The sequence below is a fragment of the Penaeus chinensis genome, chromosome 38 (genome assembly GCF_019202785.1).
Source record: "Penaeus chinensis breed Huanghai No. 1 chromosome 38, ASM1920278v2, whole genome shotgun sequence".
NCBI lineage: Eukaryota > Metazoa > Arthropoda > Malacostraca > Decapoda > Penaeidae > Penaeus > Penaeus chinensis.
Genome location: NC_061856.1, coordinates 18,422,071 through 18,438,907, shown reverse-complemented (window position 1 = coordinate 18,438,907; position 16,837 = coordinate 18,422,071).

Genomic DNA, 16,837 nt, shown 5'->3' with positions numbered 1-16,837 from the left:
TAAATGGACTCTCTTGTTTGTTCAGCGAGATTGTTTCTGGCCTCGCCTACAAGACCCCCCCCCCCACCCCCTTTTCCCTTCTTACTCTTTCTCTTTGAGATTTTCTTTGCCTGTCTCTCCATATCGCGTGGTGCCTGAGTACTGTACATACCTTCTGTCTGTCTGTCTGTCTGTCTGTCTGTCTGTCTTGATTAAACTACCCTTCGATCTAGCTATTGTACATATCTGACTATTTTTATGTTATTTTGTATCGGTTATGACAATTTATGTGTTAGTCCTGTCGTGTAGCTGCGTCTGTTTGTCTGCTTCTCGTTAAACTGCGTCTGTCTCCTTCCCGTCTCGCTGTGCCTGTCTGTCTCCCGGCGCCCCTCCCTCCCCGGCCGACACCGAGCGTGACGCCAAGACAGGTGTTTAGACAAACGTGCCGGGACAAAACGGCTGATGGCCGCGCACAGCCATTATCAGCTGACAAACAGAGAAAATATGAGGAAAACTACCAGAGCAAAAAGGAAGGAGAGTCTGAAGTTGGGATGATACACACACACACACACACACACACACACACACACACACACACACACACACACACACACACACACACACAACACACACACACACACACACACACACACACACACACACACACACACACACACAACACACACAACACACACACACACACACACACACACACACACACACACACACACACACACACACACACACACACACACACACACACACACAACACACACAACACACACACACACACACACACACACACACACACACACACACACACACACACACACACACACACACACACACACACACAGAGAGAGAGAGAGAGAGAGAGAGAGAGAGAGAGAGAGAGAGAGAGAGAGAGAGAGAGAGAGAGAGACTGGTCACTGAACGGGAGAGACTTAAACAGTCGCCTGCCCAAGAAAATAAAACGAAAGATAAAAGAGCGAAAGACAAATCGAACGTCGCCATCGAAACAGGCGCAAGCAGGAATTTCAAGCGCGATAGCCCGGAGTCAAACGCCAATTAGAGACCGATTAGGGGGAGGGGGTGGAGGAGGGGGAAGAGGAAGGGGAAGGGGAGAAGGAAGGGGAGGGGGAGGGGGAAGGGGAAGGGGAGGGGGGAGGGGGAAGAGGAAGGGGAGGGGGGTGAGGAAGAGAGAAAGAAGGAGGTGTAGGGGAAGAAAAGAAGGAAAAGAAATAAGCAAAGGAGAACTAATGGAAAAGAGGTTGTGAGAAAGAAACTGGAGGAGGGCGATGGATGCGAAGCAGAGATAATGAATGAAAGCAAAGCAATAAAGGCAAAGGGAGTTAGAGGCGCACAAAGAACATGAAATTCCAAAAAATATTTATAAACGCTCAGTGTTCCCAGAACCATTAGGAAACCAAACAATGCTGAGCCCACAATTCAAAAAAGACAAGCTGGGTCACATTAGGGTGTTCTGGCGAGGTCACGCCCTCATCTTAACGGCTGGATACGCGCCCACATTGAGACCCGGGATACGGATCCTGACCAGAGCTTTGTAAGCCATTTGGAGGGACGGGGGTGGAGGGGGGAGAGAGAAGAAAGGAGGAGGGAATGGAAGGAGAGAGAGAGAGGGAAGAAGGGAGGAGTGGAGGGATGGATGAAGAGAGAGAGGGAAGAAGGGGGGTAGTAGGAAGAGAGATAGAAATGAAGGGAGAGGAGAGGGATAGAGGAAAGGAAGATAATGGGAGGAAGAGAGGAGAGGGAAACAGACAGACAGACAGACAGAGAAGTGAGGAACACGTAGGCCTATGTTCTGTATAGATATCATAGGCCTGTAAGGAGGCCTAATGCCCCATGTGTTTAAACCCGCGTGAGTTGTAGAGGCGTGTGGGAGGGGAGGGTGTTTACAGGGCGTCAAGACAAGGGCCCCCCCTCTCGCGAACCCCACTCGAACCCTCCCCAACTGAACGTCTTCCTTGTTCCTCCCGAGACAGTCTAATGACAAACAAAACGATATACAACCCTTAACATCCCCGCCGACCACTGTCAGAAAAAGTAATCTCAAGAACTAAAAACTGCGATCAATTCAGCTAAGTAATGACGACGGCACTTTCTTTTGGCGCAGCGATTGCACTTTGAACACCAACACAAAGTCCCGAATTAAAAACAAAAGCAAAAACCCACAAACAATAACAATAAAGCGCCATCTTAAGCAACTGCTCTTACGCCGAGAGCGCCAGGTGGAGACGCTTTTTATTCCTATTCATTTTTCACTATCATTTTCTCTCAGTGATTACGACGATCCGACGATATCGGCCGTCGCCATAAAACCGGGGGATGGACTGGCGGGATCCCTATCTCTCGTGCCTTTTATTTATTTACGATACTCCTTCACATGTATATATGCATTTTTCTTCTCTTGATTTTCCCCTTCTTTATTTCTTAATCAAATCTTCCTTCTTGTATCGTTTTATTATTTCGCCTTTTCGTCTACTCTCTTCTGCTCTCTCTTTCTTCATATTATTTTCCCTTTCCCCTTTCCCATTCTATGTATATAGCCCTTTTATTCCATAAAGCATTTCGCATTTCCAATATTTCCCCCTTCCTTCCGGATTTTCCCTCTCCCACTTGTTTTCCTAATTTTCCTCCTCTCTCCCTCATTCCTTCTTCCTCTCCCCCTTCGCATCCCATCCTCACCTCCGAACATCTTCATTCCGTCACGCGCCTGCCAAGCGAGTACCTCTTTACCCGCGTCACCTAATCAGCACAACGGAAAAAACACTCAACTACCCCTAACTACCGCCCGCAACTACATACGACTCGCAAGCCCTTATCCACGACTATGTGTAGGTGGCTGCTATTTTCTCAATTTCTTTTCCCCCTGTTTATACTTTTTTGTTCTCTCTCTCTCTCTCTCTCTCTCTCTCTCTCTCTCTCTCTCTCTCTCTCTCTCTCTCTCTCTCTCTCTCTCTCTCTCTCTCTCTCTCTCTCTCTCTCTCTCTCTCTCTCTCTCTCTCTCTCTCTCTCTCTCTCTCTCTCTCTCTCTCTCTCTCTCTCTCTCTCTCTCTCTCTCTCTCTCTCTCTCTCTCTCTCTCTTTCTCTTTCTCTTTCTCTTTCTCTTTCTCTTTCTCTTTCTCTTTCTCTCTCTCATTTTGCGACAAATCAGCAAACTAGCGTCATCGCCCCGTTTTTGTTCTCGTGGAAAACAAGGTGGAAGTGAGCCAGGCAGGGATTGGGCGGCGTGGCGAAGAAGGAAGAGGGAACGAGAGAGAGCATGCAGAGGAGGTGGAATAATATTTAGCTAACGCAGGAGATGGAAGTTTTGAAGGCAAGGTGCATGAAGGAGCAAAACCCTCACCGCACCACAGAAAAAAACATCAGCAAGAAAGAAAAAAGAAAGAAAGGAGAGAGTGAGAAGGAGAGAAGGAGAGAAGGAGAGAGAGAGAGAGAGAGAGAGAGAGAGAGAGAGAGAGAGAGAGAGAGAGAGAGAGAGAGAGAGAGAGAGAGAGAGAGAGAGAGAGAGAGAGAGAGAGAGAGAGAGCGAGAGAGAGCGAGAGAGAGCGAGAGGAGAGGAGAGGAGAGGAGAGGAGAGGAGAGGAGAGGAGAGGAGAGGAGAGGAGAGGGAGGGAGGGAGGGAGAGAGATAGATAATGGGTGGAAAGTCGTGAGAAGACGTGTGACAGGGTTGAGAAAAAAAACGACAGATACGGAGACTGGGGAAATGCGTACTTAATTAAAATGTTTCTTGACTTTCATCGGGTTTTCTGTTCATGTATATCCTTTGTCGCAAAATACGTTATGTTATTTATAACCACTATCAACTACTCTTCTCTCATTCATCTGCCTGCTCGCCCTTTCTTTCCATTAATTTCCCTGGACCCTCAAGTCTATTCATCTATCTTTCCGCTCCCTCCCCTTTTTCCTAAATAATATTTTCTGTTCGCGTAACGTCGTCCCTCTCCCTCCCTCCATCCCTTCCCCTCTCTCTCTTCTCTCTCTCCTCTCTCTCGCCTCTTCGTCCTCTTCTTCCCCCGCCTCCCCTTCCTATCCCCTTCCCTCTATCCCCTGCCCCAGCCGCCTCCTCCCTAAGTAAAATAAACTACGCCTTGAGTGTAATTAGTCCCCGCGACGTGCTGTTGATGGCTTCCTGGGCGACCTAGAGCACCACACACGCCGACGGCTGACTGACGGGCGTGACGGGCGTGGTGGGCGTGGTACATGGCGGGAGGGGGGGGGGGGGGGGTGACGTCGCAAGCAGATGGATTTCAGGGTGACAGAAAAAGGGGGAGGGGGAGGGGAGAGAGGAAGGTAGGGGGTAGGCGAGGGAAGGAGGGAGGGAGATAGGGAGAGAGGGAGGGAGAGGGAGAGAGGGAGGGAGGGAGGGAGGGAGGGAAAAGGGAGGGAGGGAGGGAAAAGGGAGGGAGGGACGGAGAGAGAGAGAGAGAGAGAGAGAGAGAGAGAGAGAGAGAGAGAGAGAGAGAGAGAGAGAGAGAGAGAGAGAGAGCGAGAGAGAGCGAGAGAGAGAGAGAGAGAGAGAGAGAGAGAGAGAGAGAGAGAGAGAGAGAGAGAGAGAGAGAGAGAGAGAGAGAGAGAGAGAGAGAGAGAGAGCGAGAGAGAGCGAGAGAGAGCGAGAGCGAGAGAGAGAGAGAGAGAGAGAGAGAGAGAGAGAGAGAGAGAGAGAGAGAGAGAGAGAGAGAGAGAGAGAGAGAGAGAGAGAGAGAGAGAGAGAGAGAGAGAGAGAGAGAGAGAGAGAAAGAGCGAGAGAAGCGAGAGAAGAGAGAGAAGAAATGCCGAAGTCCACCCCAGGACTTTCCCCAAGTGCGAGTCCCATGAGAGGGGCCATGACTCCACCAAGCCCGAGGAATAAGGTCTTGTCACGCAATTTTCCTCGCGTGACCTTACCCAAAAGGTATACAGCAGGGCGGTTAGATCCCTCTGCAATAAACTTCAGCAACAACATTTATAAAGAAAGAAAGGGAAAGAAGGAGAAAAACAATAGGCATGCTTTTAACAAAACAGTTCTCGAGTCTAAGGTTCTCAACCGACCCCTGCACCTCCCTCCCTCCCTCCCTCCCTCCCTCCCTCCCTCCCTCCCTCCCTCCCTCCCTCCCTCCCTCCCTCCCTCCCTCCCTCTCCTATTCTTCCCCTGTGCCCCCACCCCCAGCCCACCCACGAAGGCACCAAGCCAGTCACCAGAACGCCAAAACAAAGGTAAACAAAGCGGCTAGTAAGGTGAAGAGGGGGGGGAGGGAGGGAGGGGAGAGCAGGGGGGAAATACTGAGGGAAAAACAGGTGAACTTAATTACGCCTCGGCTGGCCACGCGGCCGGAATACAGGTAAGTCTAGACGGCGGGAATTAATTGAAAATTAACTTTCTTTCGGAGATGCAAGTGACGGTGGCAGACGCTAGCTGCGCTGGAATTGAAGTGCGCTCTTTATTTGGGAGGGAAATGTATTTACGTAAATGTAAAGGAGCTTCTCTCTCGAGGTTATCTTAGATTTTGTAGGCGTTGATTTTAAAAGATGATTTAGTATAAGAGAGGAAACGCTTCACAATGTATAGCAATCAAACAAATACGTGAAGAATAAACTAATAAATGAATAAGTAAATGAATAAATAAACAAAAATAAATAAACATATATACATTATATATATATATATATGAGAGAGAGAGAGAGAGAGAGAGAGAGAGAGAGAGAGAGAGAGAGAGAGAGAGAGAGAGATAGAGAGAGAGAGATAGGGTGAGAGAGAGTGAGAGAGAGAGAGAGAGAGAGAGAGAGAGAGAGAGAGAGAGAGAGAGAGAGAGAGAGAGAGAGAGAGAGAGAGAGAGAGAGAGAGAGATAGGGTGAGAGAGAGAGAGAGAGAGATAGAGAGAGAGAGAGAGAGAGAGAGAGAGAGAGAGAGAGAGAGAGAGAGAGAGAGAGAGAGAGAGAGAGAGAGAGAGAGAGAGAGAGAAGAGAGAAAGAGAGAAAGAGAGAGAGAGAGAGAGAGAGAGAGAGAGAGAGAGAGAGAGAGAGAGAGAGAGAGAGAGAGAGAGAGAGAGAGAGAGAGAGAGAGAGAGAGAGAGAGAGAGAGAGAGAGAGAGATAGAGAGATAGATAGATAGATAGATAGAGAGATAGATAGATAGATAGATAGAGAGAGAGAGAGAGAGAGAGAGAGAGAGAGAGAGAGAGAGAGAGAGAGAGAGAGAGAGAGAGAGAGAGAGAGAGAGAGGGGGGGGGGCACCAATGGAAATGGGCAAACGCATCGCTGCTACAAATGATCTTCCTCGACGACAGCCTTTCTCCTTTCTTCTACCGTAACTGTCGCACACACACGCGGATGGGAAGAAAGGAGGAGGGGGGGGGGGGGGCGGAAGGGTTCTCTGCTCTCCTTCTCCCTCTCGTCTGGCCGGTTTCACGACTCTGTACGTATTTGTATACGGCTTTCTTTGACCCCCTCTCCCTCCCTTCAACCCCCTCCTCTGAAGGTTGCTAGAGCTATGAGGTCAGCATCTCATCCTCATCTTCACCCTCAAGATCATCTTAATCCTCACTTTTAATCATCATTTTTATTTCCCGCATCCTCCTCCTCCCCTAACCTCATTTAAGTGGACAATAGCAGGGATTTGAAAATAGCTGCATCCAAAGGACGGAGAGAGAGACACAGGGAAAAATAGCGCAGAAAAAACCAAAGAACAATAAAAAAAGGCGGCCATCAGTCTACCGCTTCCACTCTTGCCCCCTAACCCCTCCCCCTCACCCCAACCTCCCACGGGTCACATCCATGGTCCAGCGAACCCCAAAGACAGCAGGGCGATGCCCCCCCTCGCACCTCCCGCTTGCCCCCCTCCTTCCCCCTACCCCTTTGGTAGCTATTGTGACCGCAATGAGTTGACAAAACCGTCTTTAGGTGGAATCGCCTCCTTCAGGACTGCCGACATCTGACCACTTATATTTTTCTCTCATTTCTTTGACTTTTTACATGGAAGAGTGAATACCAAGTTAAAGGGAAGAGGAAAAAGGGGAAAGTGTGGCGACGAAAGCATCAAGAAGAAAAGGAATGGACGAAGAAGGAGAAAATAGACGAGGACGGCGTGAAAATGATGATGGTGGGTCAGCAGGTGCGTGGGCGGAAGAGCGAGGCGCGGTGTCACCGCCACTCACCATCCATCTATCCGTCCATCCATTAAGGGGTGAACAAACCCATCATCATCCAACCTCTGAGGAATATTTAGTTACAGAAATAAACAAATAACTTTACAGCCTGATGCAGTCGCTACCCACCCGATCGCACTTTCCTGATCACCGCCAACGACAACGTAACACCCTACAAAAAGGCCTCTACAAAGGGCTCTACAACGATCTCACAATGTAAAACATCGAGTCGACAGCTGAACGATATCGCACAAGCATATAAAGCACATGAAGATCCACCGCAGGATTAACGGCAGCACCGCCCCCAAAACCCGGCCAAGGGAAAAAAGGTGTCACACTGCATTAACAAAGATAACAGCAACAACAATAACAAAAAAACTCTACATCAAGGAGATGAATAAGACGTTATTTGATGGTCGAGATCTTGTATGCGTAGGAGAGGACCCGTGTGGGCGGAGGGAGCGCAGTTGGTACGCTGCGTTGCGGCGCTTTTGATAGAAGCGCTGCAAGGATGGGGGCGGCCGCGATAAGACAGCGGGTTGTTGGATCAGCCAAGGATGTTAATGAGGCGGGAGGGGAGGGCAGAGGGGGAGGGAAGGGGAAGGAAAAAAGAAGAGAGGAAGAGGACTGGGGGAGAAGGGAAGGGTGACAATCGCGAAGACGCTGGGCTCGGGGACACGTTGACAAAACAGGGTGATATTGTCCGTCTTCTCCTTAGTCGTCTGAGATATACGGCTCCCCCTCCCCTACTCCCCCTCCTCCATGGCCTAGCTGCCCCCTCCCCCCGCCTTCCCCAGGGACTATCATGGGATCTGCACACACTGGCTCCTTCCTTGTGAACATGATCAGCCGGATAAGCCACTGTAGGGGAGGGGAGAGGAGCATGTGCAAGGGGAGGAAGAGGGAAAGACGGAGAAGAGTGTGGCGCTGTACTGCAAGGCGTTTAGCTTTAGCAAATTGCAATTTCTTTTCTAAAACCGAATTTCAAAGCCAGAAATTGTGAAGCCAGAAAGAGAGAAAATGCAACTGATTATATGACTGATAGCAGAGACGTTAGAAAAACAAATAAATTCAAAAGCATGAGGCTGCATGCGTAAGGGCAGCACTCGTGAGAGAGATCGACGATCGGCAGAAGCGTGCTGGGCATTTCCTCCTTCGCGGACGCGGGCAAGCCACCCGCCCGACCACTCGCACCCGCTCGCTGCACTCCAGTCCCCAGGAATGTCCGACCGCCATCCATCAGCGTAATTCCCGTAATCGCAGAATGAAGTCGCCACCTGCCCCAATCACGTGACCATCGCCACCTACGTCATGCTAACAGCGACGCCCGTCTGAGCTACGACGCCCGCGGGGGTTGGACTCGTTACTGGCCTCCCGCGAGCGCCGCCCACTCGCCCTCAGTACGGCGCTGGCGATTTCGGTCCGTCGTGCATCTTCAGTTCTTCATTTTGTCTTTTAGCTTCATGTCCTCTCGGTCTGGTATCACCTTCCACACCCGCCTTTCTTCTTAACTTTCTCGTTTTTCTATCAGCTCCCTTTTCATTTTACATTATGTTTCTCCTTCCCGCTACCTACGCATTGACGCTTCTTTACCTTCAACCTTATTTTCTCCTGTTTGCCCTCTCTTCTCTTCCCTTTTTCTCTCGTACTCTTCCTCCCCCTTCCCTGTTTCCCCTTCTTTCCTTCCCTCTCGCCGCCATTCCCCCTCGTCTCTCCCCCCCCCCCCCCCCCAAGCCGCCAGCCATCCTCGACACACACTCCCTCCCCACCCCTTGCTATCCCGCGCCCCTTAACGGAGACACAATTCCAGCCGTGGGCCCTTCGCCTCCCCCCCCCCTATCTCCCAACTCAGCCTACCCCCCACTCCCACCCCTTCCCCCTTTCCTCCCTTTAACACGAGCCTCATCTCCTCCCCTTTGACATCCCGGCAGAATTAACGGCGCACATAAATCCAAAGAGAAGTGGGCTACACGCAGTCGATTCCGCCGCCCGAGCATCGCCAACACTGTTTATAATTATAACACATCAAAGTCCTACATCCATAACAGCGCTCTGGGGCCGAATGGGAGGGAGGGCGGCGGCTGAGGGAGGAAGAGGCCTATGAGGGAGGAAGCGAGGAAGAGAGAGATAAAGAGAGAGAAAAGAAAGGAATGAAGAAGGGGAGGACGGGAGGAAAGAAACAGGAAAGAGCGGATAGATGGGAGGGAAGTGGAGAGAGTGGGAAGGAAGGGGAAAGAGCAGATGAGGGGAGGGAGGGAGGGAGGGAGGGAGGGAGGGAGGGAGGGAGGGAGGGAGGGAGGGAGGGAGGGAGAGGGAGAGAGGGAGAGAGAAGGAGAGAGAGAGAGAGAGAGAGAGAGAGAGAGAGAGAGAGAGAGAGAGAGAGAGAGAGAGAGAGAGAGAGAGAGAGAGAGAGAGAGAGAGAGAGCATGAAGGGAGATAAGTGGGGACGACATAAAACGAAAACTTTGGGGCAAAAGGAAAGAAAGAAGAAAGACAAGAGGATTATGGAAAGCTAAAACCAAGACAAGAGAGGGGGACGCGAGGGAGAGAAGATAAAATGGGAGAGCAAGACGAAACAGCAGGATAAACGACAGAATCAAAAGTATGAGGGCTGGAATCGATGGATCAGCTGAGAACCAAGAGACAAGAAGATAAATGAGCAAAGGGGAAAGTGGAGAAAAGAGCAAACAGATAAGAGGAGGGGAGAGAGAGAATGCATGCATTTACATTTAAAGTGGGAGGGAGAGCAACGCAGAAAGAAGAGAAGAGAGAAGGGTAAAGAGAGAAGGGAAAGCGAAAGAAGAAAGGAGAAAGGAGAGGAGAGAGAAGAAAAGAGAGAGGAGAGAGGAAAGAGGAGAGAGGAGAGAGGAGAGAGGATAGGGGAGAGAGGAGAGAGAGAGAGGAGAGAGAGAGAAAATACAAAAGAAATAGAGGGAAAGGGGGAGGCGCAAAGAAGCGACGGACAAAAGGGAGCAGAAAAATGAGCCGCAGAGACAGGCGGGGACGGCGAGGCGAAGGGCCACGGAGCAAACAGCGAGCAGGTCCAACTGTTGTATGACGTCTGTGTACATATTCGCAAATAATGAAGGCCCATCTTGGTGCCCTGCGGTGACGAGAGGGGAATCTCTCTGTAAGCGCTCACAAGACAGGACTGCTTGCAAATACGCCATTTTATAACGTATATAAGCCTTTTCCTTTAAAAAATGGGGAAACTGGGAGTCATCTTGTCTTTCTAATCTTAAGCATCGCGGAACAAAAATACTTTGGAATTTATCATGCATACCCGAGAAGAAAATATCCAAAGTGCAAAAATACAAGCGCGTCCCCTCAATGGAACAGACACACGTTTCAAAAAGTCCTCCCGGAAAAAGCCAGAGGCCCTTTTTCATTCTCTTTCTCCCTTTCTGAACAGAGATCCGTCACCCCCCCCCCCCCTCAATGCCACCTACGACGAGCCCATTCAGAAGCAGGACGCGCATGGCTGCATGTGGGCGGGGCGGGGTGGGCGGGAGGATGAGTTGGCCGCCCACCCGCCCACACAATGACCGCCGGAGTAACGCAATCACGCGCGCATTATTGCGGTTTATTATTTTCCTTCCGTTTCACAGTTCACGGGCGGGAGAGGAGGCACAGGATTTAGACGTGGACAGAAGGAGGAGTCGCCTTCGTCTCGCTCTTTCCTTCTCTTTCTCGCTTCCTCCTCCTCATCCCCTACCTCTACGTCCCCCTCCCTCCCTCCTCCTATTTCACCCCCTTCTCTTCCTTCAACTTCTCTTCCCCTCACGACCTGTTCTAGGCCATCCTGGCAGGTCGTGATCTCTCTCACCTGATCCATCACCGGGCCACGACTGCTTCCATTAACCTCCTTACAATAAAGTCGCTCCTTGAGGTGGCGGCTTGTCCACGCCCGCGCGACACAGGGCATCCCCCCCTCTCCTTCCTCCGTGTCACTGTCTGAATATGTACGCGCCCCCCTCCCGGTTTCTGTCTATCTCTTTTTTTTTCTCTTTTTCTCTCTTTCATCCTCATTCTCCTTCTTTCTTCCTCCCCCTCTCTCTACCGACCCTCCCCCTTTCCTCCTCTCTGCCACCCACCCGGCCCCCCTCAACGCAGGCGGAGCGGCCACTCAGTATCACTGTCCGTGCCTCTCCTCTGCTGGCTGCGCGGGGCTTAAAAGGCAAGACAATAAACAACTTCCGAAATCACAGCAATTATTCCCATAACGACGAGACGTGTTTGTTTACGGCCTTGTCTTGAACTGCACACACCGCCCTCGACACTTTCCTCCTCACGGGTATCGCCAACTCTTCTTTCTTCTTCTTTCTCCCCTTCTTCGTCATATCGTTTCTTCTTTCCATCTCCTCCTTCTCCTTCTCCTTCTCCTCCTCCTCCTCTTGTTTCTGCCTTCCTTGCTTCCCCCCCTCCTTCTTTTAATCCGTTATATTTTCTTCTTAATTCTGATTTTCTACTCAGTTCCTTAATTCTCGTCCTCCCTTTTTTACCGCCCTATTTCCATTCCTCCCACATTCAATCATGAATCTCCCTTAAGTGTCTGTCAGTCAGTCAGTCTCTCTCTCTCTCTCTCTCTCTCTCTCTCTCTCTCTCTCTCTCTCTCTCTCTCTCTCTCTCTCTCTCTCTCTCTCTCTCTCTCTCTCTCTCTCTCTCTTCCCTTCCTTTCTTGGGCACGCTTCTTCCTTTCCAGTTGCTTTCGCCTCTCCTTCCCTTATCCCTTTCTTTCTCATTTGCTATTACACCTTTTATACCCTAAACAAAACATGTCCCAGAGCGCTACCCGACAATTTTCAATTTGGCTAATTATAGTTTTCAGGCCCCCAGATTTACATAATTGCCTCCCGTTTGTATGTGCACATGAAAACGGATTGATCTGATGGCCCGGCCGGACACGCACGGGCGCACTTGTGCACGCACACACACGCACGTACTCGATGCGGGTGCGCTAAGACAAGCAGAAACACGCAAACGCAAATTTGATGAAATTCATAATTAAAACAATATATTATACCCCCACATAATAGATAGATACATACATACATACATACATACATACATACACACACACACACACACACACACACACACACACGCACATATATACATATACACATGCAGCCACACACAAACGAATGAATGAACTTACACTAACACACGCACGCACGAACACACCCAGACAAAGAAACCCACAAACACAGGGCGGGAAAAACACGCACCAGCACGCAATGTGATTCGCAAAGGGTGTAACAAAACGAAATGACGTCCATTAACATTCGCCAACCTGCTCAGTTTTCGATACAGTCTGCTGTTCCGTCGCGGCCCTTACGTGCCGCCGGCCCTGGTAGCAGGAGCGACTTTGCGGCCCTAACGCCGCTTGCTCTGCCGTCTTCCGTTGCAGGAAAGGCCGATCGCCCTCGAGTGTATCCCCTCATCGACTACTATTTCCATCAACTATTTTCCATCAATGCTTTAGTGTTTCTACTCAATTCTTATACTAGTTCTCTTTCCACCACCACCAACCTCTCCTCCTCCACCGCCTCCACCTCCTCTTCCTCCGCTTAGCGAAGAGTGTAAGGCGGTCGCCGGTTGTTCTCTCGTAAAGATATTGTTAACGCCGGAGCATGCATAGAGAATGGCCCATTATCCACAAAGCTGGAGATTACCCGTGACGAGAGAACCCGCAGGCAGATTCTCTCTCTCTCTCTCTCTCTCTCTCTCTCTCTCTCTCTCTCTCTCTCTCTCTCTCTCTCTCTCTCTCTCTCTCTCTCTCTCTCTCTCTCTCTCTCTCTCTCTCTCTCTCTCCCCCTCTCTCTCTCTCTCCTCCTATTCCCCACTCTAACTCCTACTCATTTTCCTTCTCTCTTATTCCTACTACCACCCCTGCTCCTGCTTTTTTTTTCTCCTACTCTTATTCCTACTCTCTCTCGCACTTCCGACGCCAAGATGCGTTTGCGGCAATAGTACACTAAAATGCCAACGAAAACAGGTAAACGCAGAAGCCAAGAAAAGAGAGATAAAGCATACAAGGGAAATAGACATGAGAAACTAAGATAAACAGAGAAAGAGTTGAATGACTGACCAAGTCAAAAGCAGCAGAGGGGGTGAACAGAACAAAAAGGAAATGTTAAACAAAGAACGAGATGAGACAAAAAAAAGGGAAACAGACGAGGAAACCTACAGGGCTGGGAGTACGCGCGGGTGGGGAGGGGGGGTACCATGAGTACCATGAAGTGCCGGGCTACAGGCTCCATGAGGGAAAACCATGGCGGGGGTTGTTTAACTGCGGTGGCCTGTGTAGCTGCACCTTGGCAGTGGTAGCAGATGCCGCCAGCAGGAAATTCGATCGACTGAGGGAAATCCTATGGTGAAAGTCCAACTCCGTGGCAAGCGCGTAGCTGTCAACGATGACTGGCGGTTCGCTAACAATTATCCGTGTGAGAATGGTGAGAGTCGTTTCGCCACCTGACGACGACTCCGCAACACGACGACCCTCACGTACTACCACAACTGCTTCGCCTTGACACCCCCATCCGTGACCCCGCCCCCACCCCCCACGACCTCCACCCACGCTCCAATCCAGCACTTAAGCAGAGACGAGACGCAAGTTCTAAAACGTCGGCATTCCAGCATATACGCCACCCCTGTAACCCCACGCATGAGGTTCTGCAGCGCGCGCTCGGCAAACGGGAGGGCACGGCGACCTTCTCGTGCTTCCTCCTCTTCCTCACTCTCCACCTCCCTTGCTACGCATCTTTATCGAGGCTTAATTTGCATTATTCCCCTATATTTTCCTATTCCATCCGTTTCTTTTCTCGCAATGCCTCTCCTATTTTCGACCACCTATATGTCCCCCTCCATCGCTTCTTACGCGTTCCTTCGCCCCCTCCATTCACTAAGCCCCTCGACCTTAATTTTAAGTCCCCCACACATTGCGTAACCATTCCACCCTTCCCCCTCCCTTCCCCCTGCAACAATTGCGCCTCCTGCAATCCTATAATCAACTCCAGTCACCTGTGCATTTCTTCCTTTCATGATCCTCTCTCCGCACCCCCCTCCCCCGGCATCACTCCCGCCTTATGTCAAGCTTACCTACCTGTATATCTTCCCCTCTAGTCCCCTGGCCCTCCCCTCCCCTGCTCTCCCCCGTTTCGCCGGCTCGTCTGCCCCTCCCATACCCTATATTAGTTCACTCACCTGTACAGCCCTTCCCCCTCGACCCACCTCCTCTCCCCCAGCAGCCCACTTCCCCGCCGCTCCTCCCTCTCCACGCTTCACTTCTCGAACGCTTTCAGGATAAAACTCCCTTCTTAACCGCATTCTCGTCCTACTTCTCCTCTTCACGGTTTCTCTCGTTCCTCGTTTCCTCGTCCCCTTCTCTGTATTATCCTTCCCTATCCTCTCCAACTTCCCTGCACCCAAGGAGAGGGGGGAGTTAAGGAGGAGGAGGAGGACGAGGAGGAGGACGAGGAGGAGGAGGAGGAGGAGGAGGAGGAGGAAGAAAAGGAGGAGGAGGAAGAAGCGGAAAGGCAGGAGTAAAAGGGAGTAAATGCGTGCGGCTGAGAGGGGCGGGGAGGCGAGGCAGGGGTGGTTGGGGTTTGGGCAGGGGAAGGGCAGCGCCACAACACCCATGCAGGGGCGCCCTGCTGGGAAATTGTCCACTCATTAAATTGTGAGGTCGCGGATGGCCATGGCAAGTGGGGAGAAGAAGAGCGGAGAAGAGAAGGAGTGGAGGGAGAAGTGCGGGAAGAGGAGAGAGAGGGAAGGGAAGAAGCGAACTTAACGGACAATGAGGGAATAATAAAAGACTAAAATTTAGACGCAAATATCTCCCTCGACATTGCACACGCGGGCGGAGGGGAAGAAGGAAGCGACACGAGTATGTGGGGGAAGGCAGGCAGACAGTGTTCCGTGCACGACGGTCTAAAACGCCATTCGACTTCTGAGATGGCGAGAGAAAGAAAAAAGCAAGGAAATCGCTTTGCCGTATTCAAGCCGCCATTCGGAACGCCTCACGCCAAATGGTCCCGACATGATCAATCGGTCGGTGAACAGACGAATCTTCCTTCCGTCTTTTGTCGGGGTGGGGGTCACACCCTTGGCTCCCTCACCCCTGCCCCTTCGTACTCCCCCTGCCTCTCCCCCTCCTCAGCCCCCGCTCCAAAACACGAACAAGAATTTCAGGGGCGAGCGATAGAGGTACAAAGGGAGACGGGCGTGGGCGGAGAGCTAGTGGATTACTCTCGGTTAGGAGGGCGGGGTGGCTCTGGCGGAGGCCCAGGCGGCGGGACGAAGGAGGAGGGAGGAAGAACAAATAAATAGGTGAGACGATAGATGGAGAAAAAGGCGAGGAAGAAAAATAATACAAAATGAGAGAAATAAAAAAAGGCGATGGTCGAGAGATATGATACAAGAGGAGAGCTGCACCATATACAAATACTTGGATAAGAGACCAACAAACAAAGAAACATAGCGAAAGACGGCGCGCGAAAGGGCGTATTAAAACTCCCCGGGGGACCTAAACATGCCAGAAATCTACGCGGATGAACCTGCATTGCGCGCTTCATTTCCTAACAAAGTGCGCAGGGCTGTTTACTTAAACCCTTGACATAACCATAAACCCGCTCCCCGGCCGTGTTGCTCCTGCTAGTCGCTGCCGGGCGGGGTGGGGGCGAAGGGGTAGAGGTGATGGGGAGGGGGAGGAAGGGGGGAGGACAATGAGCCATGAAAGTAAAACGTCTAAGTATGTCTGGCTTCCTATGGCTCTGTCTCCCTCCTCTATATCAAAACTTACCTGTGCTAATCTCCGCTCAACATCTCTCCCCTCCCATCTCCCTTCCCCATTACCCCTTCCCTCCCCCCTCCCTGTGAGCAGTCCCAGTCCTCCCTCATCCACCCACGACCAGCTGGGAAGGAAGGGAGGAAGCCACAGCTGGCCCCAGCGAAGGCAGAAAGGATGGCCACCTGGGCACAGGGCTGCCCTATAGCCACCCTCCCTTTAGCAGCTGGTGACAGGAAAGATGGATAAGGAGAGATAAAGGAGTGTAAAAAATGACACCCCGCCCTTACATCTCCAAAATAAATCAATATCAACTGGTGACAAGTGACACGACCTTGCACCGCCATGCAGACCTACATGAGACAGAGTAACAACAAGCAGCCACAATCAGCTGGACGGTTACAATAAAACGTCCCATTTCCAGGAACTATCGCTCCCTTCCCCTTCATTCCCATTCTTCAATGACCCCCCACTTCTTTCTCTTCCTACCCATCTCTTCCTGCGTTTACCCCCTTTCCTCCTGCCTCCTCTCTCCCCAACCACGTCGTCGTCGCCGTCGTCCTCTTCCTCCCCAGCTCCCGCTTATGATAACAATCAAAGCCTTAAACTTACGGTAACGGCCGTCCGCGTGTTGCATTTACGACCAGTATTGAAATAGCATCGGCGAGAGGCTGTTATTGTCCTTGCCTGATGGAAACGGCAGGTATTGATCCCACAGTAACAACGCCCCCCCCCCCCCTCGTTCCCTTTACCCCCTTTGGTTCATGACTGTAGCGGTAGCGGCGGTGCTGGAGCACTTGATTGCTTGGTGCTGTCTCGCCCCCCCTTTCCTGCCTCCGTGCTTGTGACGTTCAACGTAATGTCGGGGGAGAGAGAGCACGGAAAAAAAATAAAGGGGAAAATGATAGAAAAGACGAAAAAAA